The 15,281-nt window shown below is 46.7% G+C and overlaps 1 protein-coding gene across 2 annotated transcripts in view; it reads right to left on the reverse strand.

Moving 5' to 3' along the window:
* The window catches only part of CRCP (CGRP receptor component), an 86,891-nt gene that overhangs the window by 62,119 nt on the left and 9,491 nt on the right, over positions 1-15,281 (reverse strand). The gene's annotated exons all lie outside the window — the stretch shown is intronic.

Raw genomic sequence — 15,281 nt, forward strand, 5'->3', positions numbered from 1 at the left:
GACAGAATCTTCTAGAGTCACGGTTCTCAATGTGTGGTTCCTGGCCATTATCATCATTATCCTCAAACTCCTTAAAAAGTAAATTTTCAGAGAGTTCTCTGGGTGGCCTGGCAGTTAAGGGTTTGGCACTGTCACGGCTGTGGCTCAGGTTCGATCCCTGACCCGGGAACTTCCCCACGCCATGGGCTGGCCCCTCCGCCGCCCCCACCCCCCAAAAAGCACTCTGGTGCATCTCCATTCCATTTCACAGCCAATCAAAACTCCTTGCCATGGCTTTAAAAAAAAAAAAAAAAAACACCCAAATTTTCAGTCCCCACAGAGACCTACTAAATCACATGCTGGGTGGGGCCCAGCAATTTGTTTCAGCAAGTCCTTCGGGTGATCCTGATGTGTGTGTTCAGGTTTGAGAATCACGAATCTTTAGAATCTTATTACACCAAGTTGTAACAACAACAAAATCCAATAAGAATAATAACACTAAAAGGATTATATATCATGACCAAGTGAGATATTCCCCTAGAATGCAAGAATGGGTCAACATATAAAAATCAGTGTAATGTACCACATTCACAGAATGAAGAGGAAAGAAAATCACATGAGTATCTCAATTGATGCAGAAAAAGCATTTGTTAAAATTCAGTATGCTTTCATGATACAAAATGTTCAACAGGGGTTCCCATCGTGGCACAGTGGAGACGAATCCAACTAGGAACCATGAGGTTGCGGGTTCGATTCCTGGCCTCGCACAGTGGGTTAGGGATCCGGCGTTGCTGTGAGCTGTGGTGTAGGTCAAAGACGCAGCTGGGGTCTGGCATTGCTGTGGCTGTGGCATAGGCCGGCAGCAACAGCTCTGATTAGACTCTTAGCCTGGGAACTTCCATATGCCGCGGGTGTGGCCCTAAAAGGACAAAAGACCAAAAAAAAAAAGAAAAGAAAAATCACAATTAAAACAAATGACCTGAGAGTTCCCATCCGTGGCTCAGCGGAAACGAATCCATGAGGGCACAGGTTTGAATCATGGCCTTGCTCAGTGGGTTAAGGATCTGGCACTGCCATGAGCTGTGGTATAGGTTGCAGATGCAGCTCACATCTCAAGTTGCTGTGGCTGTGGTGTAGGCCGGCAGCTACAGCTCCGATTGGACCCCTAGCCTGGGAACTCCTATATGCCGTGGGTGTGGCCCTAAAAAGGCAAAACAAAAATAAAAACAAAAAACCAACCTGATTCAAAAATGGGCAGAGGAGTTGAGTAGACATTTCTATAAAGAAGATAAATGGATGGGCAATAAGCACATGAACAGATGCTCAACATCATTAATCAATAGTGAAATGCAAACCAAAACCAGATGGATACTATCAAAAAACAGAAAACAGGAGTTCTTGCTGCGGTGCATTGGAAACAAATCTGGCTAGTATCCGTGAGGATGCGGGTTAGATCCCTGGCCTTGCTCAGTGGGCCGGGGAGCCAGCGCTGCCATGAGCTGTGGTATAGGTCACAGGCTCAGCTTGGATCCTGGGTTGCCGTGGCTGTGATGTAGGCTGGTGGCTGTGATATAGGACAGCAGCTATAGCTCCAATTGGACCCCTAGCCTGGGAACTTCCATATACCATGGGTGAGGGCCTTAAAAAAGTAAAAAACAAAACAATACAGAAAACAAGGGTTGGCAAGGATGTGGAGAAATCAGCGCTTGTGCACTGCTCATGGGAAAGTGTAAGAACACCACTCCTTGGATTTAGAACCCATCCGAATCCATTGCAACCTTATTTTAACTGTCACATCTGCCAAAAAAACTCTATTTCCAAATATGGTCACTGTTATGGGTTAAATTGTGTCACCCAAAAAAGGTATTTGATGGGAAAAAAAAAAATCAATGAAACAAAAAGTGAGTTCTTTGAAAAGATCAACAATATTGACAAAGTTTTTGCTAGACTGTTCAGGCTGCTCTAACAAAATACCATGGCTTATAAACAACAGACACTCATCCCTCACAGCTCTAGACACTGGAAGTCTAAGATGAAGGTACCACCAATGCAAGGTGAGGGCATGAAATGTCTTCTGGGTTGCAGACATCTCATTATATCATCCATCACATGCATAAGGAGCCAGAGATCTCTCTGGAGCCTTTTTTATAAGGGTACAAATACCATTCACATGAGGGCTTTGCCCTCAGGACCTACGCACCTTCCAAAGTCCCCACCTCCTAATACCATCACATTCAGCATTAGGATTTAACAGATTAGTTCTGTGTGGACATAAACATTCAGAGCACAGCATAGTTTTACAAAGGGAAAAAAGAAAGCTGCAAATAACTAAACTCGGAAATGAAAATGGAGGAGTTCCCGTCGTGGCACGGCAGAAACAAATCTGACTAGTGTCTACAAGGATGTGGGTTCGATCCTGGCCCTGCTCAGTGGGTTAAGGATCCGGTGTTGCTGTGAGCTGCGGTGTAGGTCACAAACGCAGCTTGGATCTGGTGTGGCTGTGGCAACTCTGATTTGACCCCTAGCCTGGGAACTTCCATATGCCGAAGGGGTGACCTTAAAAAGACAAAAAAAAAAAGTGAAAATGAGGATGGTAACTACCAAGTTTATTGAGATAAAAAGGGTTATAAGAGAATACTCTGAATGACTGCACACCAACAAATTACGTAACCTAGAAGAAATGGACACATTCCTTGAAACACACAAATTACCTAAACTTACTCAAGAAGAAATAGAAAATCTCATCATACTCATAACAAGTAAAGAGATTCAGTCAGCAATCAAAAACCTCCCAACAAGAAAAGTCCTGGGAGTTCCCGTCGTGGCGCAGTGGTTAACGAACCCAACTAGGAACCATGAGGTTTCGGGTTAGGTCCCTGCCCTTGCTCAGTGGGTTAACGATCCGGCGTTGCCGTGAGCTGTGGTGTAGGTTGCAGATGCGGCTCGGATCCCGCGTTGCTGTGGCTCTGGCATAGGCCGGTGGCTACAGCTCCGATTAGACCCCTAGCCTGGGAACCTCCATATGCCGAGGAAGCGGCCCAAAGAAATAGCAAAAAGACAAAAAAAAAAAAAGAAAAAGAAAAGTCCTGGACCAGATGGCTTCATAGGTGAATTCTACCAAACATTTAAAGAAGAATGAACAGTAATGGTTCTCAAACTCGTTCCAAAAATGGAAGGAGGAAGGAGCACTTCCCAACTCATCCTATGAGTCCAGTCAAAGCCAGATAAAGACATCACAAGAAAATGAGATTACAGACCAATTTCCCTTACGAACATAGATGCAAAAATCCTCCACAAGATATTAGCAAATTGAGGAGTTCCCCGTGGCGGGTGAGCAGTGGAAACGAATCCAACTAGGAGCCATGAGGTTGTGGGTTTGATCCCTGGCCTCACTCAGTGGGTTAAGGATCCGGCATTGCTGTGAGCTATGGTGTGAGTCACAGACGTGGCTCATATCAAACATTGCTGTGGCTGTGGCACAGGCTGGCAGCTGTAGCTCCAATTTGACCCCTAGCCTGGGAACCTCCACGTGCCGAGGGTCTAGATGTTTTCTGTACATTATGTAACATGTGATCTTTTGCCTCTGAATGTTTTTAAGTTCAATGTATTTACACTGTATTTGCATACACTATATTTGCATGTAATATATATGCAAATTGAATTCAATACCCTACCTAAAGAATTATTCACCATGACCTAGTGGGATTTATCCCAGGCATTCAAGGGTGGTTCAACTAAGAATGTCAATCAATGTAATGCATCACATTAGCAGAATGAAGGAAACAAAACCGCATGATTTTTTTTTCTTTTTTGGCCATATGGAACTTCCCAGGCAAGGGATTCAATCTGAACTGCACCTGCAACCTATGCCACAGCTGCAGCAATGCCAGATCCTTAACCTGATGCACCACAGTAGGAATTCTTCAAAACCACATGATTATTTCAACTGGGGTAGAAGAGGCATTTTACAAAATCCACCATCATTCTATAATAAAAACTCCTAGAAAAGTAGGAATAAAGAGACTATTTCTCAACGTGATAAAGGGTATTTATGAAAAACCCACAGCTAATATCATACTCAAAGAGTGAAAGCTTTCCCCTTAAAATCAGGAACATGACAAGGATGCCTGCTTTTATTCCTGCCGTTAAACACTGTACTTTAGGTTCCAGCCAGAGCAAATACTGCTGACCCTTGAGTAACGAGGGGTTAGGGACACCAGCCCTCTGAGCAGTCAAAAACCCACATACAACTTTACAGCTGGCCCCTCGTATCCGACCTTCTGAATCTGCTTGTTGCCATTGTATCTCTTTTTTGTGTTTTTCCCCTCTTGCCCTCGTGCTACAAGCCAGGTCTCCCTTTGGCACTGGGCCTTCGTTTCTGTCTCCCCTCTACTCCAGCTCAGGTGGAACAACTCCTTGCCCCCACCCTGGCTCCCTTGAGATTGTAGAATTTGGATTCTGAGGTTTCCAGAGCCATCCTCCTCCTTAGAGCATCTACTTAACCCCATGAGTTGGCAATGCAACAGGTGCTCACATGTAGGTCTTGTCCCAGAGTCATAGGATGCCCGCCCAATATTTGAGACAAAGGCTTGTCAGTTTGGCTGGGTAAAGGGACTCTGGTGGGAGCAGGGACCTGGCTGACCTTCCGCAGAGGGGGAGTCAGAAGGAGCAGATCAGTTTGATGAGTTCCTTTCTCAGGGTCAGGAGCCGAACCTGTATGATATCCCAGAGCTAAAACCTCTGATTCTGATGATTCCAGTCCAAAGCAGATTTGCAGTGTAAATACATTGAACTTAAAAACATTCAGAGGCAAAAGATCACATGTTACATAATGTACAGAAAACATCCAGACTAGCCAAATCTATGGAGACAAAAAAATCAACTAGTGGTGGTTTAGGGCTGGGTGGGAGGGAGAGAAGGGTACAGAGTTTCTTTCTGAGATGATAACAGTGTTCTAAAATGGATTATAATGACGGCCACCCATATCCATGAATATACGAAAAGCCACTGAGAGGCACACTTTAAATGGGTGAACTATATACATGTGAGTTATATCTCGAAAAAGTTTTTTTTTTTTTTCTGAAAAAACTCTTTAAAAAAATAAATCTTGGAGTTCCCGTCATGGCGAAGCAGAAACAAATCTGACTAGGAACTATGAGGTAGCGGGTTCAATCCCCAGCCTTGCTCAGTGGGTTAAGGATCTCGCGTTGCCAGGAGCTGTGGTGTAGGTGGCAGACGCAGCTCAGATCTGCCATTGCTGTGGCGGTGGCGTAGGCTGGCAGCTGTAGCTCCGATTAGACCCCTAGCCTGGGGAACCTCCATATGCCATGGGTGTGGCCCTAAAAAGCAATAAATAAATAAATAAATAAATAAATAAATAAATAAACCTTAAGATGCTCTTTGATATAAAATAATCAATCAGGACCTACTATATAGCACAGAGAACTATACTCAATATCTTGTAATAACCTACGTGAGAAAATAATCTGAAAAATAATCGCCATGCTGTACACCTGAAAGGAACACAACATTGTAATTCCGGACTATACCTCAATAAAAAAATTGGTATGGGAGTTCCCGTCATGGCGCAGTGGTTAACGAATCCGACTAGGAACCATGAGGTTGCGGGTTCGGTCCCTGCCCTTGCTCTGTGGGTTAACGATCCGGCATTGCCGTGAGCTGTGGTGTAGGTTGCAGACGTGGCTCGGATCCCGCGTCACTGTGGCTCTGGCGTAGGCCGGTGGCTACAGCTCCGATTCAACCCCTAGCCTGGGAACCTCCATATGCTGCGGGAGCGGCCCAAGAAATAGCAACAACAACAAAAAAACAACAACGACAAAAAAAAAAATTGGTATGGAAAGATTGGATTGATGTGAAGGAATGTATGTGAGTTTATATAGAGAATAGCGAACTCTAGTTTGCATCTCTGTCCAAAAGAAAGAAAGAAAGAAAGAAAGAAAGAAAGAAAGAAAGAAAGAAAGAAAGAAAGAAAGAAAGAGAGAAAGAAAGAAAGAAAGGAAGAAAGAAAGAAAGAAAATGTGCTTTCTTTGCTGAATCCAATAGGAGAATGAAGACTGTTTTCAGCAACCTGAACATCAGCATTCCAGAAAATGTCCCTGTCACTCGGGCAGTTGCTGTGAGGGGCCCTGGAGGAATCTTGCAGAGGGACAGTGTTTGGTATGGAGCTCAGTCTCCTTGGAAAGAACAGGAAGGGGCTCTGGGTTGACAAACAGCAGAGAAAAAAACCAGCTCCAGTTCATGCTGACCACAGTCAAACAGAGACGTGATCAAGGGTGTTCCACGGGCTTCCATTACAGGAGTGTGTCTGTGTGTGCTCACTTCCCCAACCGTGTCTGTATTCAGGAGAACAGGTCTCTTGAAATCTGAAGTTTCTTGGATGAAAAATCTGCAGGGTTCATATAAGGCCAGGCATTGCTTATGCAGTATCTCAAGACCGGAGAGTGATTTGCATTGACCTTGCATCAAATTCAGCTGCTCTGACTCAGCAAGCCATAGGTAAAAACAAGGAAATCAGAAAAAATTGGGATGTTATCCATATCTCTGAAAAATCGGCAGTCTGAGGAGTAAGACCTAAGAGACGCCTCGCTATGGAAAGAAGAAGATACCAAATGATCCCCAAGACTAATTTGTGGTATCTTTAAAATGCACTGAAATTTGTCTATTGGAAAAAAAAAAAAAAAAAAAAAGGGGAACTCTCACATGTGTGCTCTGATCAGCTGAGTGTCCTTGTGACCAGCTTATTATGCTCAAGCTTTTGTGTCCCTCACGTCTTTGCAAGGACATTTTGCATTGATGCACCCCGCCACCAGGGGGAGCTTATTCTATTATTCTCTGTCCAGGCCATCAGAAACTGTCAAGAATCCCTTAGCAGAGTGCCTGCTCCTGGAGGCTGCTGTTACTATTGCCATCACGTGGTAGGAACCCAGTGGGCACCCCCCCCACACACAGTCTCCCCCACCGGGTCGCCAAGTGATCCTCTGTACGCTCTCCCCTCCGACTGAGGTCCCCTATCACTGCGCTTATGAAAGGGGTCACCGTGTGGCTCAGGCCAAGCAGCCAGGCCTTCAGTTCAGGGCCCTGACTGTAAATGTGGTGGCATGGAGTTCCCGTCGTGGCGCAGTGGTTAACGAATCCGACTAGGAACCATGAGGTTGTGGGTTCGGCCCCTGCCCTTGCTCTGTGGGTTAAGGATCCGGCGTTGCCATGAGCTGTGGTGTAGGTTGCAGATGAGGCTCGGATCCCGCGTTGCTGTGGCTCTGGCGTAGGCCGGTGGCTACAGCTCCGATTCAACCCCTAGCCTGGGAACCTCCATATGCCGTGGGAGCGGCCCAAGAAATAGCAACAACAACAACAACAACAAAAAAAGGCAAAATAAAATGTGGTGGCAGCTGCTATCCCAGGAGGAAGTTCTGTCCTAGTGAGGAAACAAAAGAGCTGACATCTGAGCCAAGCTTAGAAAAATAACCCAGGAACTATGCAGCCTCCAAGACAAGCCTGGGAAGGTTGTTTCTGGGGCCAAGGAGCAAGTAGACCAGTAGAAAGGCACTGTGGGGTGGAGGAGATGCAGAGAAAAGTCGCTCAGGACAGATTTACAGCCAAATAGCATTGTGACCCATGCTTCAAATATATAATAAAGACGAGTACAACACAAAAAAAGAGAAAAGACCCAGAAAGTTGCAGGCGAGATAAAAATAAGGGAGATCTCTTTGTGAACCATACATAAGCAGAGGTGGTGGAAGAGGAGACACGTAGGCTGGGCAGCTTCGGAGGGGTGGCTGGGAGGAAGAACGCCCTGTGTACAGACCCCGAGTGGAAAGTAGCATAATGTCTTTTCTTTTCTTTTTTTGTCTTTTTGTCTTTTCTAGGGCCGCACCTGCGCGGCATATGGAGGTTCCCAGGCTAGGGGTCCAACCGGAGCTGTAGCCACTGGCCTACACCAGAGCCACAGCAACTGGGGGTCCGAGTTGTGTCTGCAACCTACACCACGGCTCACGGCAACACCGGATCCTTAACCCACTGAGCGAGGCCAGGGATCGAACCTGCAACCTCCTGGTTCCTAGTCGGATTCGTTAACCACTGAGCCATGACGGGAACTCCCATAATCTCTTTTCTATCAAAGGAAGTCTTTTGGTTACTCCGTTTTGCTCCGGTTTTGGCTGAAACGCCTTCCTGCGATCCCACCTCCTCTTTCTCTCTTCTCCCAGTAACAATTCATTTCAAATTAGCCCACCGAGAAGAATGTGCACCCTGAGCTGACCCATGGGAAGGGGACAGGGACATCACCTGCATTAGGAATAAACTGGGGAGGGTCCTTGGTTCAGCGCGCGTGCTTTTTGAGCGCCCACGTCCTTCTGCAGAAGTAAAGAGCCTTCTCGAGATCTCCCCGTGTTCATGTGTCTCATTTGCGACACTGACCATCCGAGCCATGTCCCCAACACCGGGCAGAGTGCTCGGCCACAGCAAAGCGCCACGCACCGACCCCCTGGCCCGGCAGCTCCATCCCTAGGACCCACCTGGGGAAAACCTCACCTGTGAGCACAAGGTCAGAAGGCCTGTGAGCAATGTGCTGATGGGAAAGTGAAAAATGGGAACAACCTCAACGCTCAACAGGAAAAGGGCGAAATCACCAGGGGTGCCTCCACACCACAGGACACGCTCCAGCCATGCGAGTGGATGGACTAGGACGGCGTGTGTCTACATGGCCAGATCTGGCCAAGGCGTGTGCCTGCTGTGTGTGGGGGTGGTTGTCGGATCCTCTCCCAGGAAGGGCACTGATGGCAGGGCTTTGTTATTCAGCCAACCACAGACGTTCTGGAAAGGAAATGGATGCAGTCACCTCAGATCGTGAGAAGTGTCAGGGACAAATCAGAGAGAGGAAGAAGGTGTTGATTTATATCAGGTGTATTGGAGCCAACCCATTTCTGACCCTCATTCCTCTGACTTAGAATTCTCTTCTGCAGCCTTCCTTTCCATAAGGTGGGTTTTGAGGTTCCAGGACCTTTCTTTTCTAATGGAAAGCGGGTATGGTGTCTTGAGAATGTTGCAAGAGAAAAGGAATCTCAGGAATTTCCTCTTTCCACAGAGGGTAGACACCATTCCATGTCATAAAATTGCTTCAAAGACTCTTATCTGAACAAAGTGTGGAAGTGAGACTATTTCTGCAAGTTCTGCCCAGAATTGAAACGTGTTCTGTTTTTCTGTTACTGAAAACTGTCCTTGGGAATGAGATACTGACCCAGGCAATCACAAGGAGAATCTCAAAAACATGGGGAGTTCCCGTCGTGGCGCAGTGGTTAACGAACCCGACTAGGAACCATGAGGTTGCGGGTTCGGTCCCTGCCCTTGCTCAGTGGGTTAAGGATCCGGCGTTGCCGTGAGCTGTGGTGTAGGTTGCAGACGCGGCTCGGATCCTGCGTTGCTGTGGCTCTGGCATAGGCTGGCGGCCACAGTTCCGATTCGACCCCTAGCCTGGGAACCTCCATATGCCGCAGGAGCGGCCCAAGAAATAGCAAAAAAAACAAAAAAACAAAAAAACATGGAGAATGGGAGAAACTAGACACAAAAAAGCATCCTGTACCATTTTATTTATGCGAAACTCTAGAAAAGCCAAATCGAATCTATGATGACACCATGTAGATCAGTAGTTACTTGGGGCCAGGGATGGGGCAAGATAGACTGGCAGGGTCAGGAGGGAACTGCCTGGAATAGTGGAAAAGCCTCCCCCTTCTCTTCATACACATATGCCACACCCACAGCATATGGCAGTTTCTGGGCCTTGGATTGAATTCAAGCCACAGCTGCAGCAATGCTGGATCCTTCACCTGCTGTGCCAGGCTGAGTATCAAACCCACACCTCCACAGTGACCTGAGCCGCTGCAGTTGGATCCTTAACCCTTGATGCCACAGTGGAAACTCCCTGTACATTTTTAATTTTTTTTTTTTGTTGTTGTTGTTGTTGCTATTTCTTGGGCCGCTCCCGCGGCATATGGAGGTTCCCAGGCTAGGGGTCTAATTGGAGCTGTAGCCACCAGCCTACGCCAGAGCCACAGCAACTCGGGATCTGAGCCGCGTCTGCAACCTACATCACAGCTCACGGCAACACCGGATCGTTAACCCACTGAGCAAGGGCAGGGACCGAACCCGCAACCTCATGGTTCCTAGTCGGATTCGTTAACCACTGCGCCACGACGGGAACTCCCATTTTTAATTTTTATTTATTTATTTGTTTATTTGTTTGTTGGCTGCACCTGCAGCCTGCAGAAGTTCTTGGGCCAGGGAGGGAACTCGCACCAGAACAGCAACCCAAGCCACAGCAGTAACAATTGCTGGACCCTTTAACCACTAGGCCACCAGGAAACTCCAAAAGGTCTATATTCTGACAGGTATTTGCCAAAGCCTTGTCACACTATATACTTAGAATGTGAGCATTTCATTATTTGTAAATTATGCCTCAAGGGAATTTGTTTTAAACTATAAAAAAAAAAGTCCTTGGAGTTCCAAGGACTGTTCTGCTACTGTGGTCTGGGTCACTGCTATGGCTCAGGTTTGATCCCTGGCCCGGGAACTTCCACATGCCTTGGGCATGGCCAAAAAAAAAAAAAAGCCCTTGAAGGTATTTCTACAAGATAGGATAGAGTCTTTTAGGACACTCAACTTTAGAGATTGTTTTTACATCTTGTAAAAATAACCTTTAACTTCTGAAATATTTGTTATTCTGATTGGTTGTTATACTTGATAATCGTTTTGCTGGTATTGACATTAAAATAGCAATTAAAATATCAAATGACATCTCTGTATTCCTAAAAGATATACGCACACACACTCTGTAAGGATGAAAATTGGCAGTTCCCTTTTCTCTATATATGTATGAATATATAATAAAACCTATGACTCTGGCAATTCCTTGTTCAACTATGAGTTTGAAAGTCTTTGAGGAGTTCCTGTTATGGTTCAGTGGTTAAGAGAGTTCAGTCAGTGAGGATGGGGGTTCAATCCTTGGCCTCAATCAGTGGGTTAAGGATCCGGCATTGCCGTGAGCTGTGGTGTAGGTCCCAGATGTGGCTCAGATTCCAAGTTGCTGTGGCTGTGGCGTAGGCCAGCAGCTACAGCTCCGACTGGACCCCTAGCCTAGGAACCTCCATGTGCCAAGGGTGCAGCCCTAAAAGACAAAAAGATGAAAAAAAAAGTCTTTGAGGAGCTCCTGTCATGGCTCAGCAGAAATGAATCTGACTAGTAGCCATGAGGACGCAGGTTCAATCTCTGGCCTCGATCAGTGGGTTAAGGATCTGGCTGTGAGCTGTGGTGTGGCTCACAGACACAGCTCAAATTTGGCGTTGCAGTGGCTGTGGCTCAGGCTGGCAGCTGTAGCTCCGATTGGACCCCTAACCTGGGAACTTCCATATGCATGCGTGCAGCCCTACAAAGACAAAAAAAGAAAAAAGAAAAGAAAGTCTTTGAGAGGCAGTGTAGCAGAATGACTAAGAGCATAAATCTCTAAGCAGGTTCAAATTCTACCTCTGCCCCTTACTTGACGTTTCTGTGCCTCAGTCACTGCATTTGTAACACAGGAATAATAACTGTACCTATTCACAGGGTTGTTGTGAGAAGTGAAAGAGTTAATACATGTAAAACACCCAGATGAGTACCTGGCTCACAGTATATCAGTCAGGAGAGGCAAATTGTGCTATAGTAACAAACAGCCCCACAATCTCAGTTATTTGACACCATGAAAATGTATTTCTAACCTATGCCCAACATCCATCACAGGTTGGAAGGGGGGCATGACTCATCCTAACTCACTCAGGACTCAATTTAGACATGTGTTTCCGTTATTGCCAAGGCAGGAATTGGGAGGTGGCAGGTCAGACGCTGGCTCTTACAATTTTTGCTCTCTCAATTGCATTTGACAAAAACAGTCACGTGGTCACACCTAACTTCAAAGGGGCAAGGACCACGTGGTTAGGAAAGAGGAGGAGCGGGAGGGATCGGGAGCTTGGGCTTATCAGACACAACTTAGAATAGATTTGCAAGGAGATCCTGCTGAGTAGCATTGAGAACTATGTCTAGATACTCATGTTGCAACAGAACAAAGGGTGGGGAAAAAAATGTCTACATGTAAGGATAACTTGATCCCCTTGCTGTACAGTGGGAAAAAAAGAAAAAAGAAAAAAAAAAAGAAAAAAGAGGAGGACCAGAAATGCTTGGTGAACAGCACTATTAACTACAGTGGTTAACTACTAAGTTGAATTTTATTTTATTTTATTTTATTTTTTTGGTCTTTTTGCCTTTTCTATGGCCGCTCCTGCAGCATATGGAGATTCCCAGGCTAGGGGTTGAATCAGAGCTGTAGCCGCCTGCCTACCCCACAGCTCACAGCAACGCCGGATCCTTAACCCACTGAGCAAGGCCAGGGATCGAACCCACAACCTCATGGTTCTTAGTCAGATTCCTAAACCACTGAGCCACGACAGGAACTCCTAAATTTAAAGTGGGTAGAGGGGAACTCAATGAGGAGGTGACGTTTGAGCCAAGGCCTGAGTCACAAAGAAGGAGAAACTATGAGAGCACTGTGTTCAAAGTCCCCAAAGCAGGAATGGGCCTGAAGCATCTGAGGAACAGAAAAATGGTTCAAATGTTTGGGAAATGGTGAGTAAGAGTGAGAGCGGGCAGGGATGGGGCACACAGCTCTTGAGGGCCATGGAACGGCGTCTGAATTTTACTCCAAAGTGTACTGGGAGGCCACTGGGGGGTTTTAACCAGATAACATGGTATAATTTTTCTAAAGACCCTTCATTCCTCTTGCTCTGGTGGGATGGGCAGACATGGAGGAGGGGAAGGCAGTTAAGAGGCAACAGTCCAGGTGAGAGAGGGCTGTGGTCTGGACCAGTGCAGGAGCAACAGAGGTGGAAAGGGGTAGAGAGAGTCAAGATAAATCCTGGAAGTAGAGCTGAGGGTTTGGATGTGCAGGGTTAGAGAAAGGAAGGAATAAAGAATGACTCCTCGGTTTCTGGCCTGAGATGCTGAGTGGTTCTCTCTCTTTTTTGGGGGGGGGTTTAGAGCCACACCCGAGGCATATGGAAATTCCCAGGCTAGGGGTTGAATCGGAGCTGCAGCTGCCGGCCTACACCACGGCCACAGCAATGCCAGATCCAAGCCACGTCTGCAACCTACACCACAGCTTAAGGCAATACCAGATCTTTAACCCACTGAGCAAGGCCAGGGATCGAACCTGCATCCTCATGGATACTAGTCAGATTTGTTTCCGCTGAACCACAAAGGGAACTCCCCATGTGGTTCCTGTTCCTGAGATGTAGATTTCTCCCAGAGTAGAAACTGGGCAGTAGTAGAGTTTTCTGAATCAAGAGTTTTGATTTGTCCATGTTAATTCTGACATGCTTTTGATATTTAAGGGTTGATATCAGGTAGTACTACTTCAATATGTGAATTTAGAAACTTGTGGAGTGGACAAGGCTGGAGATATAAACTTGGAGATTGTATTAGCAACCGAAAACCACAAAACACTTATTTATCTCATAGTTTCTGTTTTTCTTTTTTTGTTTGTTTGTTTTTCTTTTCAGGGCCGCATCCATGGCATATGGAGGTTCCCAGGCTAGGGGTCCAATCAGAGTTGTAGCTGCTGGCTTACACCACAACCACAGCAATGCAGGAACAGAGCCGAGTCTGCCACCTACACCATAGCTCACGGCAATGCCAGATCCTTAACCCCCTGAGCAAGGCCAGGGATGGAACCTGTGTCCTCATATCTCATAGTTTCTGTGGGTCGGGAATTTGGGAGTGGCTTAGCTGGGTAATTGTGGTTTGGGGTTGCTCATAAAGTGGGGGTCAGGATGTCAGCTGGGGCTGCAGTCAACTGAAGGCTTGCCTGGGGCTCACCCACCCACATGGCTGCTGGCAGGAGGCCTCAGTTTCCCAACGTATGCCACCCCCCAGGCGGCTTGGATGTCCTTAGGACATGGCAGCTTGCTTCACCCAGAGCAAGCCATCCGAGAGACAGCAAGAGGCAGAAATCACACTTGATCTTGTCTTGGAAGCAACATAATATCACTTCTGCCAACTTCTCATCATTTCTTTCTTTCTTTCTTTCTTTTTTTTTTTAATCCTTTTGCCTTTTCTAGGGCTGCTCCCGCAGCATATGGAGGTTCCCAGGCTAGGGGTCGAATCGGAGCTGTAGCCACCTGCCTATGCCACAGCCACAGCAATGCAGGATCCGAGCCTCATCTGCAACCTACACCACAGCTCACGGCAACGCTGGATCCTTAACCCACCGAGCAAGGCCAGGGATCGAACCTGCAACCTCATGGTTCCTAGTCAGATTCGTTAACCACTGCGCCACGACGGGAACTCCTCTTCATTTCACATAGATGAGCCCTGATATGATGTGGGGGGGTTAGATTATACAAGGACCTGAATCTCGGGAGATTCCACCAGCATACAAATAGTATATGAAGCCATGGGAACGGATGAGATAATTGGGTGGGGAGAGGATACAGACAGAGAACCCTGAGATACTGCACACACGTAAAGATCAGACAAAATAGAGGGAGCCAGCAAAGGAGGCAGAGACGTGACCAGTGGCGTTGGAGGAAAACGAAGAGCAGGAAGCTTCATGGGAACGTAGGCGAATGTTGACCTCTACGACCGAGGGAAAGGTCACTGAGAGTGAGATGAGCGCAAAGGAGTGCGGATCCAACAATCGGAACGGACGATCGTGCCAAGAGCAGTTTCATGGAGTGTTCAGCCTGACTGGAGTAGGGTGAGAGTAAACAGAATGGGAGAATCTGGCGACACTGGGCACAGGAAATTCTTCTGATAAATTTTGCTGTGGAGGGGAACGTGGATCGGAGAACATTTTCTATGATGGGAGATCCTAGAATGCGTTTGAATCCTCCCCAGCCGTGATTCAGTAGCAGGGCAGAAACTGTCGAAGCCAGAGGAGGGGTCACTGTGAGAGGTCCTTGCCAGACGGGAGTTTTGTCACTGTTTTGACACTGTTTCTTGTCACCACTTTGCTGACAATTTTGCACACCCTTTTGCTTGGAACCACCAGACCTTCCAGAACAAGATGCATCAACTATGCTAAGATGTGGGCTAAGACTGGGGTGTGAGTTCACAAAAATACAACTCCTGTTTAAGGTGCTGGCACAGGTTTGTATCCTATGAACAGGGAAATGGTCACAAATTCTATTTTACACAAATCTTATTAAAAAGAAACAAGGTGTATGTGTGTGTGTACGTGTGTATATGCATCTCATATACATATG

Source organism: Phacochoerus africanus, chromosome 5, assembly GCF_016906955.1.
Source record: "Phacochoerus africanus isolate WHEZ1 chromosome 5, ROS_Pafr_v1, whole genome shotgun sequence".
Taxonomy (NCBI): Eukaryota; Metazoa; Chordata; class Mammalia; order Artiodactyla; family Suidae; genus Phacochoerus; species Phacochoerus africanus.